We start from the raw sequence: 18,844 nt of genomic DNA, 5'->3' as shown, positions 1-18,844 counted from the left end.
TTGTGCTTTGTTCTGTCCCTGTACAAAGCACACCAGAACCACTCTCTTGCTGATTAATTGTATGTCAAGAAGTTCTATCAAATTACAGTTATTCTGCATTGGAAAGATTTTTCTAGTAATCAGTGAAGATTACATCAGATTTATGGTGTCATAACTGAGCCAGGTAGTTAGAAATCTAACCTTTTGTAATACCACACGTTGCATATTAATGTTCTAAATATCTAAACCACACATGAATGACGTAGGACATTTTTACTTTATATGTTACTGTAGAGATTTGATGGTACATAATCCCATTAAAACAGAAGAGTGCAAGATGAAACGATCCATTTGCAATTATAATTATGCATATTGAGATTGACCATTCTTTAAAAAAATTGGAAGTGCAAGGTTGAGAAGGGTGCTTGAGCAATCACTCTTTGTTGAGAGCATTGATGGAAGAATAAAAAATTTGAGGGGGATTGATTTGTCAGTAATCTGCATGAAAAAGTATCGGAAGCATTTCTTTGGAATGTGAAGGGGAGGTAACCCTTTCACTGTCATGGTTTGCTTTGCTTGGAGGGCCACCACAAAAAGAGATGATCAAAACCAGAGCAGCAAGTAACACTGAACTACTTCACCTGCTCTTGACACTTTATAAAGAAAGAGTATTAGTTGATCAGCTTAGTATTGGAGAGTCAGCATGGCCTCGTGAGTACCCCAGAGCAGGTGGGTTTTGTTCTAGCTCTGTCAGGGGCCTGCTTTTTGACCTTCAGCAAAATTTTTTGTCTCCTTGCCTTTCTTTCTGCTATTCCTTGATTGCCTTGTCTTTGTGGAGGATGAGCTCTTCAGGAGAGAGATTTCTTTGCACTGTGTTCTGTGAACAATGAAGTCTGAGCCTCGCCAAAGCCTCTAGGGGCATCTCTAAAAGAAATTATAATTGTTAGCTTTAATCACTTTCATCAAAAGAGCTCGGTAATGGAGGGTGTCAGTGTGGAGGATTTGGAGAAATCTGTAGGGTGCCTGTTAATTAAGTCACCGTGGGTGAAAGTTGCTGATTGGGTTTCCTTGGGCTGGTGCAGAGATGCTGATGCCCGGGAGCAAGGCAATGCTGCTCCATGCGGGTTTTCATCCCCAAAAGCATGACGCTGACGCTGGGTGCTCACTCCTGTGCTTCTGTACAGCCAGAAGCGAGGTGCTCGGTACATTTTAGCAAACAAGGCTTTTTCACTAGCCTCCTACTGGTTGCCTAAAGTTCATATTATTTTTTGTGGGTCCCTCTGTTGTGAGCATTTACAAAAGAAATTGGGCTGCTTGGCTTTTTGCAGCGAAGACAGATCCTTGAGGGTGAGCCATTCCATCTTGATGGATTCTCCTTGTAGCCTTTGCTGTTGCCAAAATAAAGTGTTTATCGTTGCTCTTCTTATTAGCAGCTTCTGGTTTGAGATGGAGGTGTAGCAGCATGTCAGTTTGCAGATTAATTACCCTTCTTGTGTCAGAAGATGCTATGCAGAAGAGCAATGTGCCCTTGTCCTCTGCATTATTCACCATAGCAGAGAATTTAGAAATATTTAGCCAAATCAGCACCACCATCAAGTTAGTAAAAGCAGGCTATGTTGAAGGATCTCCGTTATTCATTTGGCAGTAAACTTGGCAGGTAGAGATCCAGGGTAATAGGGGATGAAGCAAGGGAGAGAGGTGATTTCCCTTCTCCTTAGCAGCCTGAGAGAGACCACTTTCCAAATTGTCCAGGCAGCGTATGACTGGGGAAGAAACAGCAAATGCTTTCTGAGAAGCACTGTAGGTTTGAGGGCAAGCAGGTTAGTCAAGTGATGTGGAGAGCAGGAAAAGAGGATCAAAACAAGGTTCCCTTGCATAAGGGGCAGGAGCTCCACTGCTCTGAGTATTAGTAGGAGTCAGAGGTAAAGCAGTGCCTTTTTCTTTAGTGTGTTTATTCTGGGTTTTAGGGCTAATGCCAAATCCCTGTAGTTCCTGCAGTGCACCACTGCCTGTGAGTGTTGACTCTTACAAGTATTTTGCAAGATCTTTGCTCTTGCAGGAATCCCTGTATGGTTCCCTTCCTATTTTAATACGAACAAGAATTCCCCAGTCTGCATTTGAAATCTGCATAGACATATGCATGTGGCAGAGGCCAACTCAAGGTTACACATTTGGCATTTGGGAAGGGAAGGCAAGAAAAATTTACCAGTCAGTGCACTCACATTATGATAAAATAAAGGTGAGCTGGGAGGAGGGCATGTGCTGAATCCCAAAATGACACAGAAGAGCCATAAACCACAGTATGTTGTGCTATCTCGAGTCCTTTATGCTTCAAGCAGAAGTGAAATGTGGGGTATCGTAAATGAAACAAAAATCTTGTTTTAATTTTATTTTAAAAGCCATTGCAAGGCAATGGGGTAACAAACATTAACTTCTTCAAACCAGGCAAATTTGTCTGCTCTGTAGTGCTGCCATCAAATGAGAATTATTCTCCAAAAGCCTCTTGGAACCAGGTAAAGGTTTTGCTATAAAGCACAAGTAGAGTAGTCTAAACAAATTGCTTTTTTCCTGGAAATAAAGTATATGGATGTCCTTATGAGGTGTTCCCTGGTCTGCTCTACACTACTGAAACTGTATATATTTGGTCAAAATCCAAGGCTAAAAATGGGTATAGTCTGTACATCTAGAGACTTTTTCATTTGTATAGTAAGGAATAATAACTGGCCTTACCCCGAGTTTGCCTGTAAATTTCCTAGATGATCCAAAGCCTGTTTATTGCTTACAGAGGCAATTTTGCTGACAGTCAAGCTGGAATAGGTCTCTTTTTCTTCCAGTGCATCCATACTTGCCTGTTATAGAGAAATCACTCAAAAAGCAGCATGCATGCTGGACTCTCAAGCCTTGTTTTAAGTTTTAATTTACTTGTCTGACTTCCAAGGTTACTGAATGCAAGCAATTGCTCCTTCAGTACATAAATAAGATGAATTATGCGTTAGGGACCAATGCCTTGTCCTTGTTCTTCTCACGCTCTCAGGGGAGGATCTGCTGAGGACTGCTTAGAGCTGGGGTGCAACTTTCTTTTTCTGTCATTGAAAATTAAAGCAAGACTATTCTGGATTAGCTCAGATGTGAAACTGGAGCCTCAGGACCATTTGTTTTAGTCTGAAATTTTTGAAGGTCCAGGGTGTGGAACCGTGGCAGCAGAGTGAAAGCTGTGCTAGAGCCCTGGCTGAGAAGGGCTTGGGGACTCACTGGTGTAACTGGAACTAACTGGCCCCCATTTAACACTGGATCCTTTTTAAATCAGCCTTTAAAGTTTTTTCATTTCAATACACTTCTTTCAAATAACATGACCTGTGTTCTCCCCTACAGGTTGCAGAAAATGAGCTGGGTTTGTAGTTGATGTTGGAAGTAAAATTCAGGCAGGACTCATTGCTGTTTCCCTTCCATGGGTTTTTAATTATATTTTCTAATTGTTTCACTGGGTTGGGATGAGGTCCTGGGGTCGTCTGCCATCCAGCTTGACTCTGACAAGACTGATTTTCACTAAAGTTTCATTTGTGGCAGTCCCAGTTGTGAGGAGCAATTTTTCATGTGTGATTAATCCTAATAAAACCAACACTTCCAGGAGGCTGACCTGGATCCATCCATTTCATTGTTTTGTCGATTAATGTTATATTTAGCATCTAACACTGTAATTAGAAGAAAATACTGAAGATGTAAAGGGACAGAGAAATTTTAAGTTGTAACTGCCAAGGAAAAGAAATTACTATCCTTGCAATCATAATTTATTTTAACTTCTTTTCAAACTAGATGGTTTTTATTCTGGTGCAGTGACCTCTAAAAACCTCTGATAAATTGTCTGGTTTAACAATAGTTTCTCCTGATCACATTGGAGCCTGTTGTGGGAAGACATACTCACGTACCTGCATGTGTGTTGGATATCTGTTTGAATCGCTAAGGCTTTTTAAAATTATTGGCAGTGATATTGTCCACCGAGTTTTCCTCTGACCATTGTTTTGTATGTGTTACTTCTATTTTCCCATGCAGAGATCTACTTCATAGACAGCAAAAATTCTTATTTTTCAAAAATCAGTTCTGTTGATGAAAATCAGTTGTTCATTGCTCTGTCCTCTGGTAAATGCATAGCAGAAAGTTCATGAGTGCCTGATATGTCCTCAGAGACCAGTATAAAAGTTTTTTAATTGTTTTTTCTTTCTCTTTGTTTCCAGAAATGTTGAATACAGTACTCTGTAAAAAATAACGTGTGGATTTCTCGAACCTGAAGAACAAGAAAAGGTAATTACTGGACCGTACAGTTGAGCCTCATTTGTTTGCCGTGCTAAAATATTTAGACCTGATCACGTTGCTTGAGCCTCCAGCACTGTGTCTGCGTATGGGTTTTGTGTATTTTCAGTTAGGCAGGTGCAGTTGTTCCATGAGAATATTCCTTTATGTAAAGGGAACAGGGGAACAAAAGCAGCAGAGCATGAAAATGCTGAACCAAATGGTAGGGTAGAGCATCCTGTGAATATTTTCAGTACATATAGAAGTGAAAAGGGTAAAAGGGGGCGAAAATATATCAAGGCTTATATGTGCCAATGGGAACAGGGCTGCAGACGTGGCTGTGTTTGCAGGACTGCCTGGTGGAGCCTTGCAGCCTGCTGGGCAAGTGTCGGAGGAGGCTCAGTGATGATCAGTGTTACAGCAGCCTCCTTGTGTTTCAGTGACCGAGGAGCTTGCGGGGTGGTGCACCCTGCTCCCGGGGTTGTGAGCTCCTCTGCTGCCTGCAAGCCTGCCTCTCGCAATCGAGTTTCTCCATCCTCCTGGGTCGTGACATTTTGTTGGTGCAGCGCAGCTCGGCAGGGCTGTGGCTCAGTTGCTGGTGTTAAACAAAATGCTGTTCATCAAACTTTCATGAGACACTTTGCCAGGGGCTGCATCTTGAAAGAGTAGGCTCCAAAAAGCAGTGAGCAGAGCTGTGCTGCTCCGTACTGCTGCCATCTCCTGTATTTTCTTCTACCTTCTTTCCAAGGCTGAGAGGTGAGCACCCCTACAGGGACTCGGGTGGTTTTGCACTCTTTCCTCCTTGGAGGAAAACTTGGACAAGGCAGGCATGGCCATGTTGAAGAGTGGTGGTCCTGGTTCAGCTGTATGGTGATCCAGAAGAGGGACCAGGAACTCTCATCTGCCTTAAAGTCTGTGTTGGGCATGATTCTTATGGGGGTAAGCTGAGGAATCTACATGAGCTGAGCCTGCCAGTAAGTTTTTGTAGTAATTAATATAATGACTTTAAAGTAAGAAAATGTGTCGGTAGATATCAGTATGAAGAACAAAATGAATATATAATGTGAAGGTCTGTAAATCTTGAGTATGGCAAAGCAAGCCTAGTGAGACTTAAAAACATGGATATGAAGAGAGGGACGCAGCAGATGTTGCTGGGGTCAGGAAACTTTCTGTATGAACATGTGACATGTTTTTATCAGACACTTCATTTCATTGCTTGGATTTGAAAAATGCATGTGAGTGACATCTTGTGTTCACTACATCTGCAGTGCCATACTGCTGATAATCAGCACGTGCATTTTAGAGGCAGTATGAAGCCAAGATGACAAACACAAACGAATCATAGGGTGGAACAATTCTGCTTTCTTCATGTATCAGCATTACCATTTTCTGAAAGTCCGTCTTTCCACCCTCCAAATGGAAGTGTCGTCTTAAGAGGCATGTTGAAAAATACTTCAAGGGTCTAAATTTGCAACTTATGTCGAACCTTGTGTGTTTTTCTTGTGGTGATCTCTGCATGCATCAGTTTAGTGCAAAATTAGGACAGCAGAGGAAAAAGAGCAGACAGAAGAGGAAGCTCTTGGAGCAAATAAATGCTTGGTCAAAGTGCATTAAACTTTTGGAAAACCGCATTGTCCTGTATTTGGGGTCAAATTGTTTAGAACTACCTTCCACATGCTAACAAATGGGATAAATTTTGATGGATACTTCCATTTGCATTTATAGTGTCATTTAAACCTCTGTAATGCTTTCTGTCACCATCCCCAGCTCATTTCTCTCTTCTGGGACTGTCCTGTTTGGGCACTTGACATTTAGAGGAGATGGAGGATAACTTTGCTGGGAGTCACACAGTTCAGTGTTCTGAGTGTAAATCAGTTTATCCATTTCAAGAAGAAAGGTTGAAAAATTGGATTTCTTTAAAATACTGAGTTTTCCAAGGGGAATAATGGAAAGGGGCAGATTATAGTATTCCACAATGTGTTGGCAAAGAGGAAGACTCTGACATACTGTTGAGTCTCACTGATATTTCACTTCTCTTTTATAAGAGGGTGAAATATTAGTCCAAGTTATTAGTGTGATTTAAAATTATCTCTACAAGTTCAGTCATTTATGTTTATTTCTGCTTTTGGGACAGTTGTAAAGAGATTTTTGAAAAAAGCAGTATTTCTTTTTTGCAAGTAAGAGATTAAAAACATGCCCACATTCATCATAGCTACGTGCTTTCTGAGGCCTTGAAACACAGCTACCCACACTATTGCAATGTGACTCAAACATGGGAATTATTCCCACTGGGTTTCTTGAAAGCTATAGGTGTTGTTTTAAAGTTTCACATAAACAGTATTGTAAGTAGGTAAGGGTATATATGCAGCAAAAAAATGGCCACTCACATTGTTATATTTGATCTCCTGTTTTGTGAGGTCAGGTAGTCACGCACAATTTTTTTTTCATCCCTTGAACGGGATCCCACAGAGTCATTTAGCTCTGTCAGCTGTGTGAGCAGAACAGCCATGAGCTCTTTTATTCCTCCAGACTGCAGTAGTGTCTTTTTATTTGGTGCTGCATGGCACTTGGTTGCAGTGGCTGGGCTAGGGATGTATCAGATGTGTTTCATTGCAGAAGACACAGGAGCTGCTCTGCACATGAGTCAGCCCCTAGGAAAGGCTTTTCCCCATCTTACAGACACAGTGACCTTGATGGGGTTGTTCACCCCCATGCAGTGGGGGCTTTTTGCAGATGGAGTGGATTTAATGCTGTGTTGCTGTTAACATCAGTGAGGGGGGGTCCAAAGCTGCAGAAATTGAGATTGTGCTTTTAAAGCTTCCTGCGTGGCCAGACCAAGGAAGAAATCCCAAGGCTCAAGGGCATGAGAAGCGCTCTCTTCTTTTGTTCTCTGTGTCTTTTTTTTTTTTTTAACTGGCTGGCCATGACATTAAGATTTCTAATTAATTTAGAAACCACAGGCAGTTGAAGAGAGTGAGCAATGTAATAACTGGGCCATGGGGCAGAGTAAAAGCACATCAATTATTCAGGCAGTTGCTGCTGCTTATTCCCTTCCCAAAGCTGGGCTGGCTGTCATCGTGTGTCAGTGATGCTGCTAATGCCCTTCAGAATTTACATGCATAAATAGTGGCCTTTTAAAATCGGCATGAGGATAACTGTAGTATTTTCAACAATAGCTTCCAGCAGCATGCTCTGTCTGGCGGGCCCCAGGGGCTCCAACCACTATTTTGGGTGCCTTGTTCAAAACTGGGATCTTGGCAGGTGCATCCTGCAGAAGCCTCTGCTGTTGAGAAGTTGCTCCTCAAAGAGATTGAAGGGCAGCCTGAGCAAAGAAAGAAACAGTCCTGCTTTAAAATGCAGGTGGTGTCTGAGAACATTCTTTGTGTGGGTGAGTGAGTCCAGCATCTCTTACACATCCTCATCCCCTGCTTCTATTACTGTGATGTCTCCAGAGCATACTCTGTGGAGATGCCTTGGATGCCACTGGGGCTGGACCCAGCACAGTTCCTCTACAGGTGAAGGAGCAGGAAGCATCCTTCTCCTCCTCACTGCTCTCGCTATTGCAGGTCCTGCACTCTGAGCAGTTGGAAAGCTGAAATAGAGGAAGGTTCTCTCACTGCCAGGAACTACATTCACAGGACTGGCATGATTGTCTTAAATGGGTGCACCTCAAAGTCTCCTCTTTGGGATGTCCCAGGGAGCAGCACTGATTCCTGCTTTGAGCCAGTAAGGGGAGTGAAAACCAGGGTACTCGTTGGATTTTTCTGCCATGGACTACAAGTGGATGACAAAGCCTTATTTTTCTGTCTGGTCGGCGTGGTTCTCCCTGCTGCTGGAGGCAGCCACCTTGCTTTTTAAAAAGTGAACTAATTTGTGAAGGCAACGGAATAAAATGAGGCTTGCTAATTATGTGTTGTGCCGGCAAAATGACCAGCTTGGGTTTGGAAAATGCTGCCTGTAATTAATGGTGAAAGGCTTTTTCTCTCATCTGTGTAGCCATTATGAATCACTTCTCCCCATGGAAACTTTTAAAACTGTCTCACTGGGGAGCCTGAGGAGGAACAGGTAAAATGGATTTGCCTTAATAGCTGCAGTTGTAACTTAAACACTTGAAATGATATTAAGCATCTCTCTCCATTAGCATTTCATGTTGATTCTGATGATATACCAGCCGAAGCTAAGACAAGATCAACGTTCATTAGATGGAAGAAACTAAGCTCTGTAGACAAATGCTCTGGCTAAATGGGGCCTTCATTGCACTGAGAACAAGAAAGCAATTAGCTGAAATGTTTGTTTACAAAATCTAATTCCTGGGGAGTATCTTCTCAGATTGCTGCTTACATCTCTTGGGCTGGTTTTGTTACCAAGGCTTGCAGGTTGATGGATTTCACAAAGCTTGGTTGTAGCACGTCTGTAACAGATGTTTCAAACTTTGCATGGTAAAGCTGAAACCAAGTGAAGAGCAGGGGCTAAGCTGCAGGTGTGCCGGAGTTTATTTGTGAATTCCTCACATTTATTTTACAGTTTGCCGTTAAGTGCAATTAATAATAATTATTAGATGTTCCAGATATTAAACAGTGTAGGCTGAAGAGAAGCTGGAAGGCAGCTCTGAGTGCTGTTACTGCTGTCCTCCTGTCCCCCACCTGGAGCCTAGCCCAGGGGAATCAGTGATGGGTTCCAGCTGGGTGAGGAGGCATCTCTGCCGGGATAACTGCAGGAAGAGCCTTGTCCTGGTTGGTTGACAAGCATGAACACCCTCAGAAGGTGATTTTGCCCATCTGCAATGCAAATCGTGCTCTGGAAATGCTGCTTCTCTTTGGGTTACAGAAATGGCCAATGAAACATTACTATTAGAGCAGATTTCTTCACTGCATAGCATTTGTGGAGTGGGAAGGATCAGGCATTTTGAGCCCGTGCTGATACCAACAAAACAGCTTCATGCTAATTGAGCTGAAGAGTGTCTGCTCTTACCCATGGGTGATACTGGGCAAGTAAGCATTTCCTGGACGCATTTCCATCATGTACCTGGTGGCAAGCATGGAACAGTTACCAAAATAGTACCTTTTCTTCCCCACTTGCTGAATACAGGATTTTAATACAGCAATCAGTGTGATCTGTTTGGAGATGGCAAATAGTCACGTTAAATGATGGGGAACAGACTAAAGGGGACCGTCCTGTTGATGGATAAGGGCTACAATTTACCAAGCCTGTAGTAATTGAAGTAAAACCAAGTTGTTTTTACCTGGTGTGCAGAGTGGTGGGTGATGCACAGGGTATGTCTGTGCACGTTGTCCTGAGCACAGCAATAGAGCGAGGGGATGGGCTCTGGATATCTGTGGGAGTTCAGGATGGGATAGCACTGCTGCAGAGGCTCCTGACGTGGTTGCAGGAGGTGAAGTGTCAAGTTCTTTCACATGTCTTAGCTCTGACTTGTTAACAAGCTCATTGCAGTGTTATTGTGGGTCTTGCTGTCTCCTCCTGTGCAAAGGATGGTCCCCAGCAGTGCTTCTCCTTCAGGCAGGGAAAAGGGAATTGCAGGAGTCAGTGCTGGGCTTTGCTCCTTGAAAGGCACTGCTCAGGAGGTCCCTTGGGAGTCTATGCTAATACAGCATTTAAGACACTGCTTTTTCAGTGTCAGCACTGGAAATGACAAATGCTTCCCTTAATTTGAGAGAAGTGTGCCTGATATTACATGGTTATATGTGCCTGAGAGTCTATTCTCAAGACAGTACATGGTCCTATCTCCTATGAAAGCTAATTGCACTATTAGGAGAAGATATCCTGCTAACTTAATAAGATACATTTATTTGTGTCTTAGAGGAGTTTTTTCCTGAGGTGGAAGAAATCCTGAATGGTGCCAAATTTTATTTGAAGCGTATTGTTCATCGTTGTCCCTTCCTCTCTCCCCATGTCAAAACTGTTCTGCAAATTGAAAATATTTTATAAGTTCAAGGCACACCAATATAATTGAAGGCAGGCAGCACTTATGAGAGCTGAAGGGGAATTCATCATGCAGATGACGTGAGGCTGAATTTTTCCTGTGGAAGGAAGAAGTGTCAGTAGGAAGCAGCATTACCAACAGGGCTGTATACATTAAAGGTATAGAAAACTCAGGTGAACAGAAAGAACTATGGCCAAGGTGTCTCCCTCTGCCCCTGCTCTGATGTGACTTTAGCTCTACCATAGATGCTGTCAAGAATCTGGGGCAGATTGAGAGTTCGATTGCCTGGGTCTCCCATGGGGTGGAGGTCAGGACTTGGGGCCTGAGTGACTGCATCTACCCCCTCCCCAGAAACCCCCTCCTCTTGGCATCCCACCATGCAGATCATCTTTATCTTCTCTGCATTCCACAGGCAGTCAAAGCATTAGGAGCATTGAGATTTTATACCAGCATGATTTGAACTTGGGTCTAATTTAGACAGAAGTTTAAAGAGCTGTCTCCCCTCCCTCCCATGCAAAGTACACTGGAGAGTCTACATGTGCTGTGTCTGGCCCAGAGACATTTCCCTGTGGTTTATTGCTTTGCTTTTATTGATGGGCTGTGTTTGCTTTCAGACAAACTGATTCATTGGGACACAATGATTTGTTTCGCAGAAGTTGTTTGCTTAGGGATGAAGGCTGAATTAAGGGGGTTTTATGGGGTAGAAACTTTATTTCCACTGACTTCTTCAGATCTCAGTTCCACTCCCTGCAAAGTTTGTACAGACTCAGATACTAAGTGGCCCTTGGCCAAACTAGGAAGATGCAATGTGCCAAGTAGCTGTAGGGAGAGAGCAGAAGGATATGTTAAATTAAAGAGAGCTTTTGAAAATTTTAGAATGTCCTGCAGGAGCAAAACGATGGATCTTGTAAAAAAATGTAAGATGATCTGATTCTGCTTTTTAATTTCCAAAAATAAGAACAAAATTGGAACAATCAATCCAATTTTATTAAAATATGACGATATGCTAAGTACAGCATTAGATATGTATTTTTTCACTATAAATACACCCCCAAGGAATCATTCTATTTTTAAGATGAACTTGGTATTATGATAATGTAAAAGAAGTCTATAATTTATAATTCCAGTTGGAGGTGAAGAAATTTAACATGTCAGTTTCTCTATTCATTACTCTAGCAGTCAAGACTAACAGACTGTTCCTTCACCTTTGCTGTCAGTCATTTAGATAGACCAATTATGGATTTGGTTAAAAAATACATATATCAAAAGAGAAAATGCAGCAGAAGATAGTTCAACCTACTAATTTAAAAAAGCCCAAAAACATCTGATCTGTAAGAGTACATTTAGTCCTACACTGTATGAGCTTCATGGCTACAGCTCCTCAACTATTACTCTGGTCTTTCTGAAGGTGCCATATGGTCTATGTTGAGAAATGGCTCTCCAATGTTTGTGTGTTGGAAAAAAGCTGGTGACAGCTGACAGTCACTTCTTGTACCATTTAGAAACACTCACTGCCTGGCAATTCTTTGGGGGAAAAAATAAAAAAAAAATAAAAGGAGGAGGTGAAAGATAAAGTCCTGTATTGGTATTTAGATCTTCATTGTTCATAGCCACTCATGTGTGCTAAAAAAAAATGCATTCTGTCTAGCTTGAGATCTTTATAAATTTTAAGCATTAGTTTTGGAGTTTTGAGCCTTAAGGTCTTCAGTGCATTACTTCTTTAGCACTCAATTTAGAGGGGACATAATTGCATTGACCTCTGTTCTGCCAGTGATAAATATTCAACGTGCTCCAAAATAATTCCACAGATCTGAAACTGGAAAAATCAGATTCCTTATTGAAATGCATAAATACAGTTGCAGGTCTTGTAATCTTGTATTAAAGCAGCAGCATTTCTTTGGGGTAAGTTTATTATTACAAAATATACATGGCCAAACTTAAATATAGTTAACCTAATATGATCAGACTGATTTGGAGCAGAGGTAGGTCAACACTAAATACTTTTGAAAATCTCAGCCCAGCTCTCTGGAGATTAGGGCTATGAGTGCAGAGCCTCAGCCTAAGTCATGCTGAAGAGGCAAGAAGGAATGTTTCTCAATGGAGAGAGGCTTCATTTAGACAGCAGAAGCATGAAGCAGACTTGGGAAAGAGAGATCTGCAACCAGATGGAATAATATCCAGCTTTGCCCAAGGCACAAGGCTTGGAAGTTAACTCACGTGGGTGCATCTTTGAGTCCCTGCTGCTGGCCAAGTGTGTACATGGGCAGCCTCTCTGTTTATGGGCGGGTAGGGGCATCCTCTCCTCTCAGGTTTTGATCAATCCTGCTGCACCAAGGGAGTACAGGAAAAAATCTTGAGGCTGCTGGCCCCGGTTTTCTCTTTGGTTTTACTTTTTTTTTAATAAAAAACTTCATTCTTACAAAGGTAGTGTCCTTATGGTGTGTAGCATTTGCTGGAATCTCACAGCATGGAAGCTTATTTTTGGTGTAATATTTTAATTTAAGTACCTAAAAGTTGAGTGCTTTTTTAGGCATTTGAGTGAGTTGCATGGGGGAAAAAGCTCTCCTCTTGTATCTCTGCGAATGGTGCATGTGACTGATTTAGTGAACATATCAAAAATATAAGGTCTGCTGAGGCCACAGGAGGAGTATCTACACCCTTTGTATGCATGACTTCCCACTGAAATATGTGGAGTTGTGTTTTTTGAAGTGAGCCTGAGTTTGGCCCCCAGATCATGTGGGTATGATGAGAGGTTTGACCAGGTCCAAGTCACGCAGTATTGGTCTCTTTGTGATGGATGAGATGACTCACTCTGATACCTCATCCTCAGAGATTACTCATTGCTGGTGCTTCATCCTGCACATGTCCAGCTGATGGAAGTGCTTCTCCCATCAACCACGGTGTCCCGACATCAGATGAGTGTAGTCTTCAGGCGCCTTCTTTCCTCTCTTTCTTTTTTTTTTCTTGGACCACATATCTACAATTTTAAGAGCAATTTCTGCTATTAAAAAAAAACCCAAACATAGCATAAGCAGGAAGTTTAGCCTCTGAATGGCAGCAACACAATGCCTTTTGTAAAATCACACAGCTGCTTGTGTATAACTTGTGTGTGACTTAAGTGTCATGGGTTGCTTTCCATGATCTGCCATTTATACAGGAACACCCTGAGTAAGTGGGTCTAAACCTGCTGAGGCTAATCCTTTGAGAATGACTTTTGCATGTCCTTATTACGTGGAGCCTGCAGAAGACTGAAGACATTTTGTCAGTGTATCCCTGGGCTAGGCCTGACGCCAAATAAAAGAAAGAAAAACCTGCAAATGCTCAAGGCAGAGGATAGGAAAGAAGCAGCAGGTTGAGTAAACAGATGGGGTGGCCCAACATTAAGAGCAGGATGGTTATGGTAAGTGTAATGTGCAGAAGTCACAGTACATCAGCTGGCTAATCAGTGCTGAATGATTTGTAGGCATCTCAGCAGAGGTGAGTTTTAAGGAGGTTTGAAGGAGAACAGTGTCGTGGCTCTGCAGAACTCTTGTACTCTTCTCCTGCAGAAACAGGGACTCTGTGAAAGGCATGAAGGTTATTACTTCAGTGCTGTATTTCTGCATATATTCTTCTTTTTCCTGCTTTGTTTTTCTTTTTTTTTCCAATTCTTTTTTTTTTCCTCCACATTTGCTACAGAGTCTCTAATGAGCCAGGGTGGTTGTTGGCCCAGATGCTGCACTGCAAATGCTATTTTTTAAACCAGCTGAGAATCTGGCCTGATATTTAGCAGTCACTTAGTACTTTCATCTTCAAAGTACTGTGCAAACATTAATTAATTCTGCTGGGGAGCATACAAGAAGGTGCTGCTGGAATAGTTATGCAAACTGCAGAGCCACAAGAGATGGCAAGGACAGTGTTGCTGGGCTTGGGAGGTCTATGCTTACATACATAATTCAGCAGAGCCCAGCACAACAGGTGCTTTCATGGCAGAAAAATCTCTTTTAGTTACCTGTTTTTCTCATTGAGTGGGTGCTTGGTGTTTTTAGTGGGAGAATGTTGCTGCTGCCCTATTTGGGTAGATGGGCAACCTGGGATTTCTGTTTCCACATCTACCCCTGCAGATGGGTTCAAGCTTGCAGAGACAGGAACTGAGCTGCCAGGCAGGTGCTGGGTGGATGCTCAGTGCTGAGGCACAGAGGCTGTGCAGAACTCAGGGCTGCAGCTGCATGCTTTTCACTTGGAAAATGAATGAACCACTTGCAGCACTTGCACATTTGGAGGTGCACAGTGCTGTGCGCTACAGTGGTGGCTCTTTGCATGCAAAAAAACATTTTGGCCATGTGAATGTTGTCTTGGGCAGGAGTGAAGAAACTCAGCAGAGCTGCAGAAATGGCTGTGGGAAAGCCTTCCATCTTCTCTTCAGGGCATCATCAGCAGCATTTGGCAAGGGCTGCAGTAACCTGCCCTGGAGAGGGTGAGGAGTGCTCGCCCATCCCCTGCCGCCGGCTCTGCACAGGCAGCAGCATTTAAAGCTGGCACAGTCACCAGCATGTCCCAGCTGCACACCTAACACACTCTGGCACGAGGCAATCAGCACTGCCTGTGCCTTGAGACCTGCCTGGAGCTCCGCTTCTGAGAGAAAACACAGCTCCAGACACTGAATCCACTCACCCAGGCATTCCATGAAAAGGAGCTTTTAAAAGATCCTGCCTACTGATGCCAAATTATTAGCAGAGAACCACATGAGCCTTATATGACTTGATTCATGCTGTATCAGTCCAGCAGGCATCTAGGTGTGAGAATGTGTGTAATTTCTTGGTATGATGGGGGCAAGTCAGGGTGGGAGCACTGATGGAACAGGGAAGGCAGAGGGATGCTTAATGCCAGAAAATAACATGTCTGGAAAGAAATTCTGGTCACTGGATGTGAATCTGGGCACCAAAGCCCAGAAAGCTGAAGGCAAGAGTTGTCTTCATATTGAGTGGGAACAGGTCTTTGAGCAACAGATAGATTCAGGTTGATAGGTGGGGAGCTGGGTTTTGGCTTGGCTTTGCTGACCTTGCTCAGGTGAGCAGGTGGTGGTCAAGCTTTAAACTTCTCACACGATCCATTTAATAGCGCTTATTGCTGTGGCAATTTCTGGAAGCTGTGCAGATAAATTTAGAAAAAGTGTATTTCTTTTACCTTTGCCAAAATAGGTAGATAAAATGTGCCTGATGGCAGGTTTGCATTCTCTGAGATCCTACTGATAGTTTTCTGAATTTATTGTTCATGATGGTGAGTTAAGGAGCCAAGAAAATAGAGATCACCACTACTGAGACAGTTGCTTTTCCAGTGTGCATGGTCTATGCATTTAAGATAGTAAAATTATATCAAGAACTGCACAGTTTTAATTTCCCGCTCTTCCTAAGATTTCAATAGATTAGCATGCTCAGAAATATTTCTTTTTAATCTCAAGATATTACCATGCCTAGGTTTGCATGAAAGGCAAGGCTGGATGTCTTGAGGCTTGAAAGCTATAATCAAAGATGTTTATATGAAATTTTAGTGTTCTATCATATCTTAGCATCTTGGGAGGGAAAAAATAAACTTAATGAACCTAGATCAGACAGATTTGTGATGAAGTCCCAAAGAAGAGAGAGGGCTTGCAAGTAGCTGTGATTTTGCTGTGTGATTTTAATTTTATGGGCCCCTGTTGTTCAGCGTTTTCTTCAGAGTAACTAAGAGTTGCATTAAATATTAAACAAACGGTGTGATGATTCATAAAGAGGGTCATGAGCTCCATATGTGAGTTAGAAATTTAATCTCCAGCTGGTTTCACTATAATCCATGTCATATGTCCAGGATCAGAGAACTCCAGTGTCTTCGAATAATTAGTTAGTGATCAAAACAGGAAAAAAAATATCCATTGAAACAATTTTCTCTTAGAAAAAGCTGTTTCTTCAAAACAAAATTGCTTGTTAAAGCTCGTTAATTTTAATGGGGTTTTCTTTTGAGTGGAAGTAAGACAAAAATAATTTGGAAAATGTCAGGATGTCTTCTTGATAGTTGAAGAATTGGTAATTTTTTTTTGTGTTCTATGTCTTGCATTTAGAGTTGTAACTCTTACTTTGTTTTACTAGGAAAAGAGGAAAGCTGGACTTTTTCTTTTCATCAAATGTAACTTATTTTAATTAATCGAAAATAACTTTCTGTCTAGAATGCTGTTTCACCAGAAAGGAAAACTTGATTAGCTTTTTTCTGATATGTGTATATAATTTTAATACTAGTTCAGGTATGGAAGAAAGTATTAAAATCTCCAAGTCTTTTATTTGGATTAGGAAATTAATTTTTTTCCCTGCTTCCCCCTGGAGCCCTAGAAAAATACCTGTCAGCCTTTCATTGCAGAGACAAATATGCTGAGGTTTTCCCCAGGCCTTGCTGAGGTTGCATCCTCCTTTGCATGACAATTAGGAAGGGATGCTGGGGGGATGTTTGGAATTCTCACTCATTTGGTTAGAATGAGTGAGAATTCCAAACTTGCTTATCCTTTATAGGAGCCCAGTGCTCATCCACAGTTTCCCAGGAGGTTTTTCTGTGCTCCAGCTTTCAGCCTGCACATGGAGTATATGTATTATCTCAGTTGTATCTTCCCTTTGAGCTGCAAAAGGTGTTTTTGGGGGGCATTTGGAGGTTGAATAGTGAATCTACACCCAAGAAATACTGTGGAGGCAGTGGAAGTGCAGGCTCTGTTCCCCTGGGGTGGGTTACTTCACAGCTGGTACTGTGGCTCTAAGCAGTGTTGCTGTTGCATTCAGTGCTCTGCTCATGAAGTCAGGCACAGCACATGCTTGAATTTAAAAGCAGGTGTATGGATGCACACAGAATTTGAGTTGTAATGTCTGTAGTGTCTGTAGAGCTCTGAAAGCACAACTAGGCTTAGTCTCTTAGGGAGGAGGGCTGTGTTTCTTGTGTGTGGCTTGCATCTTACCTCTCAGTTCAGAAAGAAGTAGGGTATGCTGTTTCCTTCCCTGCGCCAGTAGGGCAGGATCTGGGAATTACAGGAGAGCTCATGGGAAGGATCTATGGAGTTACTGGTCCAGTCTGCCATTCAGGGCAAGACAATTGTCTGCATGAGACCAGATGGAGAGTGACTTTGTACAGCTGTTATCTTAAAAACCTACAAGGCTGGAGGAAGTGCTCTCTGATGACCTACCAATACCCACAGCATTGAATGCTTATTTTTTAACCCATCTCCTCTTTTACTGGGGGAAATGTGTAGACATGGACAAATTTAAGGTAAGAAAAAATAAGCTAGATTTAAAAAATAAAAAATGACATCTGCTTAACTGTGTTAAAAACATGGAATGGGGACGCATGCAAATGGTTATGCAAGCAGGAGTTTGGTATCTAATTGTAAATTAGATAGACAGCTGCAGGGTATCAATAGACATATGGCAGCAATGTAAATAGTTTGCTCGCACTTTAGTGACATCCTGGAAAGCTGTGTGTAAACTTTCCGAAGTGAAGAGAGAAAAGACGATTTCCTGGAAAAGAGGGTTTTCAAGAGAAATAATTGCTAATAAATAATCTGTGTCCCTCTGGAAGGCGAAAGTTTTATTTTGGCACTTGCTGAAAAAGCAGCCTCTAATCAGACTGCATTTTCCCGTTTGGCTGACGAGCACCAAGCAAGCCGAGGAAGGTGCCAGTTCCATTGTGTGGCTGGAGCCATCATAGATCAGAGCAGCTCTTCCATGGTACCTGCCTGCTGATTTCAGCATGACCTCCTGGCAGATGCTTCGTGTCTGCCAGGATTTAGGGAAGATGACAAAGAGGAGGGTAAACAGTTGAGTGACTCGAGAGAGGGTGTCAGATTCCAGAATGTAAATTCCTATGTCAGCGGCCAACACTCCTAGGTCTTCACCAAACAGAATACTTGCCTGTGTCCCAGCTGCAGAGGTTGCTGCTGCTTATAGCCACCTTTAAAATAATATCCTGCTGGAGTGGAATGCTGTGAGGCACTAGTTTTGGCTTATTTTACAAGCCAGCAAAGCAGTCTAAATATTTAACGCTGTTTCGTTAATAGCTGGCCATCACATGTTTTGCTTTATATTAGGTGATACTACTGAGGCCATAAAAATTCCCAATCTAATGATAGCTAAGGTTGGTTCTCGTATTACCTAAAAGATATAGCAAGAGTAAACCTTGAATAACTTGCTTAATTTCTGGAAGGGTGTCTAGTGACTTACTTCTTAAATAATTCTTGTAAAGTTTGCAGTGGGCCAAACTCTGGTGTTTTTGAGGTCAACAGTAGCTATTCCAGTTTACTTTGTTGGGTTCGTGCATCTGCCTTGGGGATGGATTTCAGTCCCATAGCTTGTTAATTGTAATTTTAGTCAAAAGGCCAGACTTATTTAGGAACTTCATTTAATTTTATTTTTTTTAATAAGACAATTTCTGAGGGATGCAAAGAAGCTTTTATGGAGTGGAAGCAGTGAAAGGAGAGCGGGGAAAATCAAAGAAATCTAGACATCAGTAATGTTTCAAAAGTACATTTCACAAGGGAGTTTTCCTTAACTATCCTTCAAAGATGACATGACAGAAAATGTGGTTATTAATCAATGGTGCTATCTCTCTGTTGGGTTCAAGAACGCTTTTTAGAAATTAAGATTAACA

The sequence above is a fragment of the Fringilla coelebs genome (genome assembly GCF_963513975.1).
Source record: "Fringilla coelebs genome assembly, chromosome: 4".
Lineage (NCBI taxonomy): Eukaryota > Metazoa > Chordata > Aves > Passeriformes > Fringillidae > Fringilla > Fringilla coelebs.
This window is presented reverse-complemented; position numbering follows the sequence as displayed.